The sequence below is a fragment of the Anarrhichthys ocellatus genome, unplaced genomic scaffold (genome assembly GCF_004355925.1).
Source record: "Anarrhichthys ocellatus isolate YVR2014 unplaced genomic scaffold, GSC_Weel_1.0 scaffold67, whole genome shotgun sequence".
In the NCBI taxonomy this organism is placed as follows: domain Eukaryota; kingdom Metazoa; phylum Chordata; class Actinopteri; order Perciformes; family Anarhichadidae; genus Anarrhichthys; species Anarrhichthys ocellatus.
This window is the reverse complement of record NW_022280097.1, coordinates 3,555-12,721: the sequence shown is the minus strand read 5'-3', so window position 1 is coordinate 12,721 and position 9,167 is coordinate 3,555.

The following is a 9,167-nucleotide window of genomic DNA, read 5'->3' as shown; positions in this document are numbered from 1 at the left end:
GCTGGACAATCTGCATTGGTCTCAATGAGCGGCCGGCTGCGAGAGAGTGCGCAGGGACCGTCTACAAAGTGCAATGCGGAAAATACCTACTACAACAATATTCAATAGCTTCACTGTCATGCAATGTAGTGTAACCAAAATCACTTCACACATCAATGGGCTCCTCCTTGTTGTACTACAACTGCTATTTTGAAAAAATATGATTTAGATTCATTTTAGTGAATATTTATTGAAAATAATAATCAATAGCTTTACTGTTGATAAGTGTAGCATGACCAAAATCACTTCACACATCAATGGGCTCATCTTTGTTGTACTACAAGTGTTATTTTGAAAAAATATGACTAATTTTAGTGCATTTTTTTGGAAATAATATTCAATAACTTTACTGTTATAGTGTAGTGTGACCAAAATCACTTTTGACAGGTGCTGTCAAATTCTCTTTCTGGTGACGATTCCAAGTGACATTAAAGTATCAGTGATTTAGTCAAACCAGTGTCCATTAGAGAACTACAAACATACAGTTAATTTAAAGCTCAATTAAAGAAATGGTTAGTTAGTACCCAACTCTGTCAGCACTAGAATGTAACTGCTTCTCTGTCCGTGTTGAACTTTCCCTCGTCCGTCTGTCTGTCTGTCTTGAAATTGCCGGTCGACCCTCATCTACCTGCATGCTTGTCTTTTATTGTTGTTTAGCTGTCTGACTGATTTATGTATTTCACATACTCTGCATGCTTTTATGTTTTGTGCCTCTGACATGGATGTTTTTTAGTGTCTAAAAACTGCAGCATAATATTCTCTTTAACATACAGGTGCATCTCAATGAATTAGAATATCATCGAAAAGTTAATTTATTTCAGTAATTCAATTCAAAAAGTGAAACCCATATATTATATAGATTTATTACACACAGGGTGATATATTTCATGCGTTTATTTCTTTTCATTTTGATGATTATGGCTTACAGCTAATGAAAACCCCAAATTCAGTCTCTCACAAAATTAGAATATTACATAAGACCAATTTAAAAAAAGGATTTTTAATACAGAAATCTTGGTCTACTGAAAAGTATGTCCATATACAGTATGCACTCAACACTTGGTCGGGGCTCCTTTTACATGAATTACTGCATCGGTGAGCCTGTGGCCCTGCTGAGGTGTTATGGAAGCCCAGGTTGCTTTGATAGGGGCCTTCAGCTCGTCTGCATTGTTGGGTCTGATGTCTCTCATCTTCCTCTTGACAATACCCCATAGACTCTCTCTGGGGTTTAGGACAGGCGAGTTTGCTGGCCAATCAAGCACAGTGATACCGTGGTCATTAAACCAGGTATTGGTACTTTTGGCAGTGTGGGCAGGTGCCAAGTCCTGCTGGAAAAGGAAATCAGCATCTCCATAAAGCTCGTCAGTAGAGGGAAGCATGAAGTGCTCTAAAATTTCCTGGTAGAAGGCTGCGCTGACTTTGGACTTGATAAAACACAGTGGACCAACACCTGCAGATGACATGGCTCCCCAAATCATCACTGACTGTGGAAACGTCACACTGGACCTCAAGCAACTTGGATTGTGTGCCTCTCCACTCTGCCTCCAGACTCTGGACCTTCATTTCCAAATGAAATGCAAAATTTACTTTCATCTGAAAAGAGGACTTTGGACCACTGAGCAACAGTCCTTTTTCTCCTTAGTCCAGGTAACTTAGCCCAGGTAAAACGCTTCTGACGTTGTCTCTGGTTCAGGAGTGGCTTGACACAAGGAATGCGACAGTTGTAGCCCGAGTCCCGATACCTCTGTGTGTGGTGGCTCTTGAAGCATTGACTCCAGCCGCAGTCCACTCCTTGTGAATCTCCCCCAAATTCTTGAATGACCTAAACCCCAGAGAGAGTCTATGGGGTATTGTCAAGAGGAAGATGAGAGACATCAGACCCAACAATGCAGACGAGCTGAAGGCCCCTATCAAAGCAACCTGGGCTTCCATAACACCTCAGCAGGGCCACAGGCTCATCGCCACCGTGCCACGGCGCATTGATGCAGTAATTCATGTAAAAGGAGCCCCGACCAAGTGTGACATACTTTTCAGTAGACCAACATTTCTGTATTAAAAATCCTTTTTTTAAATTGGTCTTATGTAATATTCTAATTTTGTGAGAGACTGAATTTGGGGTTTTCATTAGCTGTAAGCCATAATCATCAAAATGAAAAGAAATAAATTGATATTTGATAGGTTGATATTTTCCTGATCTGATTCCTGGAAATGGCTCCTTTTTAAATATTCCCGTAAGAGGAGCGGCTGGTAGTTTTGGGGCTTTCCGCCTGCAGGACCAGATCGTAGAAGTAAGTAAGTCAGTGACAGTCCTGCGCTGCCATTCAATTGGCATTTCGTCACAATATCTCGCTTCCTTTCAGTTGAGACTGTAAGTAGGCATAGCAGACCTCATCAGAATAAACATCAAATAGGCTAGGTCTGAGGTTTAGAGCTGTGGGAGGTGAACACACAGCACATGGCACACATTTCAGCCAACATCCTACACGAAAATATGAATATTTTATACACTTAATATAATGTATTACTTATGTTGTGGGGACACAACCCTGTTTACACAGTCACATTGTTGGGACTGGCCTTCCTTTTGGAGACAACATGCATGTCCTTATAAGGTCTACTGTATATCATTACATAACAGGGTGAAGACTGGTTTAAGGTTAAAGTAAAGCTTGGTTTGGGTAACGGTGGGGGTTGATCAAGAAGCTGTTATGGTTAGGGCCTGTGGTTCTCAGGTTTAAGTTATAGATAAACAAACTGATGGTGACAAAGTAAAAGAGTAAACGTGCCCCGCCTCAACAGATTATCTCCGCCACGCGTAAACCTGGGGAAAGTGTATGCGTTCCATTGTGTGCGCCTCTGTGTTTGTTCCCATGGCGAATCTCGCAGTCTGCTGCACCCAGCTGCAGCCAGCTGCATAATAAATTGGGTGGCAAGTTAAGGCTGCATGCTCTCCTGGTTGGGGTGTGTATTATATGACGACTTTGAGCCCATTGCTTGTATAATGTTACGTCTCTGGTTGTTTTTGAGTTTGAATGAAGTCTGTTTGAGTCTTTACAGCACTGGTTGTATTCATTCAATCACACAATACAGCAATGCTCGTTGCAGACACACATTGGTGGAGATTTGTACTCTATGGTTCACAGCAGCATATTTTAAATTGACTGAGTTTCAAGTGTCACTCTTTATAATCAATCCGAGTCAGACGTTAGAGTCTTTCCCTCAGAGCTGCGGTGAAAGTTAGGTTGTTTTTCATTGAAACACGCCCTGTGAGGTAATCTCCTCCGCTATGATGAAATCATCACGCTAAAGTGGAATCAAAGTATAAAGCAAACACTCCACAAATCTGTCGTCTTCATCAGAGCCCGCAGGTCTTAAGTTACGATCAGTCCGACTCTGCTGCTGCTCTACAGTATGTATTTGTTACTGTCAACAAATCTGAATTATGAGACAATGGTCCGTTGGGCACAGACATGTAAAAGGCCCCTCGCTCCTACGCGAGATGTTCGGACTGAAGGGGTCTTTTTGGATCTCTTTCTGCTGTTTTATTTCACACTTTTGTGGTTTATTTTGCACCGATTTCAGTCTGGATAAAGTTGTTTTATGTTTTGGGGTTCATTTTGTTGTTTTATGTCTTGTTGTTATTTGTTGTGTCTTTGTGTTGTGTTGAGTCTCTCAGGTCATTTAGTTTGTTTTCATTACTTTGCTTCCTTTTTTTTTGTTTTTTTTTGTTTTTTTCTTTTCGTGAGTGTCTTTTTGGTGTCATTTTGAACATTTGTTATGCGTCTCTTTGTAGTTGTTTTACATGTCTTTTTGTTTGGTAATCCATTTCCTACCCTGTCTGTGGCTCTCAGCTCCAAGCCCATGGAGTTTGTTGACAAGTTGAAAACTGTATGATATAACAAGATTTATTCTTTAAAAGATTGAGTTTGCAATTGCTTAAAACCTCATTGTTCTCTTCAGTCAAAAGCCACATATCTTACAATCTTACAACACTTATATCAAGAGCGAGGCGGCTCTGTGGTGAACTGATTTGAATTCTGACTCTGATCTGAGATTATTTGAGAGAAACCAAAGCTTATCTCAGTCCTGACTAAACACCGTTCCGCTACACTTAGCTCTGTTTACATTTACTATTCATTCATAATGTAAGAGAAGATATCTGATAACAATCAGGATTTATATTATATTAAAAAAACTCAAACTGTTTAATACGTGCTGTGATGAGCTGCTTGAGAGCAGACATTTAAAAATGAAATGAACCTAACAAATGCACTTGGACCGACCTCTTATTCACTTCACTTCCTTTCATCTATTCCTGTTTCCTCATTTGCTGCAGTTTCCCTCTTTCTTGAAATCATTCAGGATTCACAATCAAATTCCTGACTTTAAATCCCATCGTTCTCCTGGACAGTCCACATCCCTCTGCCTTCATGTCTTGACCCCATGGTCTTGACCTCTGACCCTGAGACCTGCATGGACAAATAAAATAAAATGCTTGTAGTGTAGATTGACATTTATAGCACCCTTCATAAAACACGTGTTCTCTGCTTAAATGTTAGATGTAGGGTCATTGGCCACAGAGAAGCTACATTTCATCCCTACTGTGTTCTTGTACGTGGATGGGTTCAGATTAAAGTTCTCTGATAAGATTGAGAAAAGATCTCAAAAAGGTCTGATTCATTACAGATTATATGTAATTGCATTTGTTTTGCAGGTAATTGGTCATAAACTAAATTCTAATGTTGACCTGATGATGGTGCTTAATGAAAAGTCACAGGATCACTAGTTATTAAAATTAATCCTGAGAGGAACTTGAATGTGTGAAAGCAAATTCCATCACAACCCATCCAACGACTGCATGGTACAGTGATGCACTGCAGCTGCATTAAAATACATAATCATTTCAAAAGAAATTGTTGTTAATTTTCAGATTTTGCCATGCTGCTGGTGTTCCCTTCAGCTGCTGCAGAGTTACCAACTCTAACATGCAACGTCACCCAACAAGCTGATGGATTCAGCTTCCATCTGTCCCGACCGCCTAGTTCACCCGAGTGTACGTCGTGCTGGGAGTTGAAGAACGTAAGTCCTTCACACTCCCCAACTGGGTTTATGGATCGATAAATACTGAAGTAAAGGACATTCAAATCTAATAATTTCTTAACTGTACTGGTTTTATTCCCAGAGGGCGAAAGGAATCGGATTAGGATAGGGAAAAGAAAAATGAGCAGATAATCTAGCAGTTCAGGCGATGTACCACACACATCAGCCTGACAAAGACTATTTCTTTACCGGAATAGAACTTCTGCTTTTGAATCACTTTCTCTGAATTATCTTGAGTAGAAGGGATGGTACCAAACACTTTGTGACACATGTGTGATGTTTCACTTTGAAGCTGTGATTTCATGAAATTCCTTTTAATCTCAACTGCACACCTAAGAAGTGGTGCGACTGCATCTGGCACGGCCGCGACGGTATCGCATCTAATCTGTCCACAGAACTATACACACCTCGCAAAGTACTAAAAACCCACTTCTGTGGTAGTTCCCACTACAGTAGGGGCCTCCACATATTGCCACACACACGTAGAGTCACAAGGTGAAAACTGTTTTAGCGTCGCTATTGCGGCTGGTAATAAGGAAGAGACAGATAATGGCTGTGTTTAACACGCTGGAAACATGTTTTTCAGGTTTGAGTTGTGGCAATCTAGGCTGGTTGATACATTGAAATCCAAAGAGAAACACGCCTGAACAATCCACTCTCCTACGAGAGAAGATGATCTTGTATTTATTTTCCGTTTAGGTGTTTATTTGTAAGTTACAAAGTTGTAAGTGGCGAGCATGTCCCATTGAGCTAACTTAACGCTATTGAAGTGACATTTGTTTCATATTTGGTGGCAGCACCACCACCACATCAAATCATCTTCCTATATGCAAATTTGCACAATTTTGCTCTCTCTGGTGTAACTAAGCTCTGATGTGTAAAAAACATAATAATTTGGACGAGTTGTTTGTCAGGGTGCTACTAAGTACAGTTTTGGCTGTTAACAAACTGTTGCTATGCTGTTGGTACGGCACTGATAGGTAGTACTGGGGACAAGTGCCTCTGATGGCGTGACATACTGTTCCAGTGTGAGGATAAGCTTTACTCTTCTACTTCTCCTGTGTCAAGACTGAGAAGATATTATCTGCTGATGAATGGCACTGGAAACTCCCTAGATCTCCACCGATTCTTCCCCATCTTCTTCTTCTTCTTTTTTTTATGAACAGTGTACTTACAAGTGATTATTGTGATCTCTGGAAAACCCCCACCTGACCACTTGATGGTCTGATTGTGTAAGTGTTTGTTTTTTTTTATCAACTAAATTTGTGTCTGTGTGTTGATTTTCCAGAAAACTGTCGTCGCCCTGGACCTTGACAACCTCACCCAGAATTTCTGCCAGCCCTACCTGCACTACATAAGGGACTGCCCTGAGGTAATAACTTCATATCCAAATTCAGTTCCAAAATCAGACACGAACAATTCAATAAGAGATATGACATTTGGTAATGTGGAAAATACAGCTGGGGATTCCCCACATTTGTGTCTGATTAGCCAAATGAGGAAAGTGTTCAGAGCTCATGTGTGTTTAGTGCTGGAATGTTACTAGCGTGTTAGCATGCTAGTATTTGACAATTATCAGCGAACACAAAGTGCAGCTGAAGCTGATGGGGAATGTCATTAGTTTAGCAGGTATTTCTGCATAAACAAAAGTGTTGTTCGGAACTATTGATTATGTTTTTTCATTATTGATTAATCTTTTTGTCTATAATAAGTATCATATAAGTGAATAATACCCATTCGAATTTCCCGGAGTTTGCTTGTTTTGTCTGACCAACAGTCCAAACCCCAAACATATTCAGGTTACTATTATAAAAGAAAAGCAGCAACCCTCTTGCATTGTGACCAATGTAACAAGGACCATATTATTTGTACTTCCTACTCCTCAAACCTGAAACATGTCCAGACATGTTTACTCTAAAAAACCTCAGGCTGCACTTCCTGTATCTGCAAAAAAATAAGTCTTGAAAACATCTTCAAAATCATTTTATCAATTAAAGTGATATGTTTTTTGCAAATGTCTGGCATTAAAATCATGTTCACATTTTTAAAAATCTGTTTAATTAAATGAAATGTTTGCACTGTACCCTCTCACTCATTTCTGTGTATCTCTGTCTTCCTTTAGAAATGGGAGGACGCCCTCTGCGAATGTAAGTGTATTAAATTTTAAAAAAAATGCCCTTCTTTGTTATCCGCCTTAAGACCTGTGATGTGTGGGAGGTTTAAAAGGAAGTCAGAACCTGAAGTACCCGCCAACACATTCAGAGAAGGAAGAGTTAATCACGCCTATATGTTTGTTGACTCAGCAGAGACAACATTAAGTAAGAAAAGTTGATCTACAGCAGAATAAATATTTGACAGCAGAGCCTTACTGCATTACATTTCTATATCTTAAATTGGCACCTGAATTTTGTGTTTTCCTTTACATGAATTAAGTGTTTGAAGCTCCAAATTTCCAAGGGGAGGAACCCCAGACCTCCTATCTTCATATGTGCTCCCACCAATGTAGAAACCAGACCTATCAGCTGAACAAACTATGGATTGACAAAAATACAGTTTAAACCTCTTTAATGTAACCACTGAGTAGACTGCAGAGGGCCAAACTAAACCACAGACTAACTCAATATTTAGAACCCAGCTGCACCGTTGTAGTTCAATAATGATCGAGGGTCACTTACGCTTTTCTAGTGTAAAAATTTTAATTTAATTCAAAAGTTCCAAAAGTATTGTCCTCTGTTATGCAATACTGTGTGTAATTCGACTAAATTAAAGTTTGAATATTTCAATTCTTCTTCTGGAGCCAAAATATCACAAAAACCTTTATAACCTTAAATAATATCAATATAACAGCTGAGTACAAATGGTTGTGTAGTTATTTTACAGATTAAAAAAAACATATGATAAGCTTATAATGCACCGTTTAAAGATTAAACCAATGGCTCCTAATCTTTTTGGCTTGTGACCTCTCATAATAAAGAGTTGGGGCCCTTTGTCACATTTCCGATGTCAATAACTACGTTTCACTTGTTTTTATGTACATTTTCTGTAAGGTTATTAAAAAACCTGAGTGGAATCGAAAGCAATTTGGGGGGAAACATTACTATCCGTTTTGTCATCTGACTTTTTACTATTTTCTTCAACACATTTACTGATTTGTTCTCCACGTCTTTTCTGTCCTCTAGTCAACTGCAGCCATATCTCGGATCTCCCCCCAACCACTGGTGAGTCTCCACATGTTTCCTCAACAAATTCACTGCAGTTTGTAGTTTTATATCTTCGCCTAAAGTGTATAAAAAAAAAAACATTATTATTTGCCGGCTGCAGTTTAACAATGTAACGCCAGCTCAACCAAAGGATGCTTTTGTGTCATAAGGAAACGTGTAACAGCACTGTCTCCAGGAAATTCAGTAGAGTAGAAAAAAAAACAAACTACTGCACTTTTTGCTACTTGGATGTTAGTCACATCTGGAAACACTGAACATCATACAGCTTCAATAAGGAGCTGAAAAAAAAGCGGATTCACTAAATAGAGCAACACCAAATGCTTTGCACAATAAATCACATGTACTGTATAGCCACATTTAGATTAAATAAAAACAGGATTCTCTGTGAAGTTCCCTGTGTCTTTAAGAGTTGTTCAGTTTGTGGTTCGCCCGTCTAGCACTAGTCAGGTAGGAAATGGAAAATAGAAGAAGAGCAGTGGCAGAGAATAAAAAAGGGCACACCCTTGTCCCTTGTTTGTTTCCTGTAAATGTCAGAAAGGAGGCAGTTGGACATACGGGGGTTTGTATCATGTATATTAAGAGATAGATTAACAGCATTTAGCACTATAGTTATAACAAATGTTAACACCTTTGAATATGAAGAAATATGAATTAAACTAGAATTCTTTTGATTATTTATTTTGGCTTATATTTACTTTCGTCTCTTTGAAATAATATGACCAGATAATATGCTGCATGCAGGAATGCAGTGGGAACACATTCCTGACCTTTTTTCACTGTCAGTTAAATGTACCACATATTTAATCC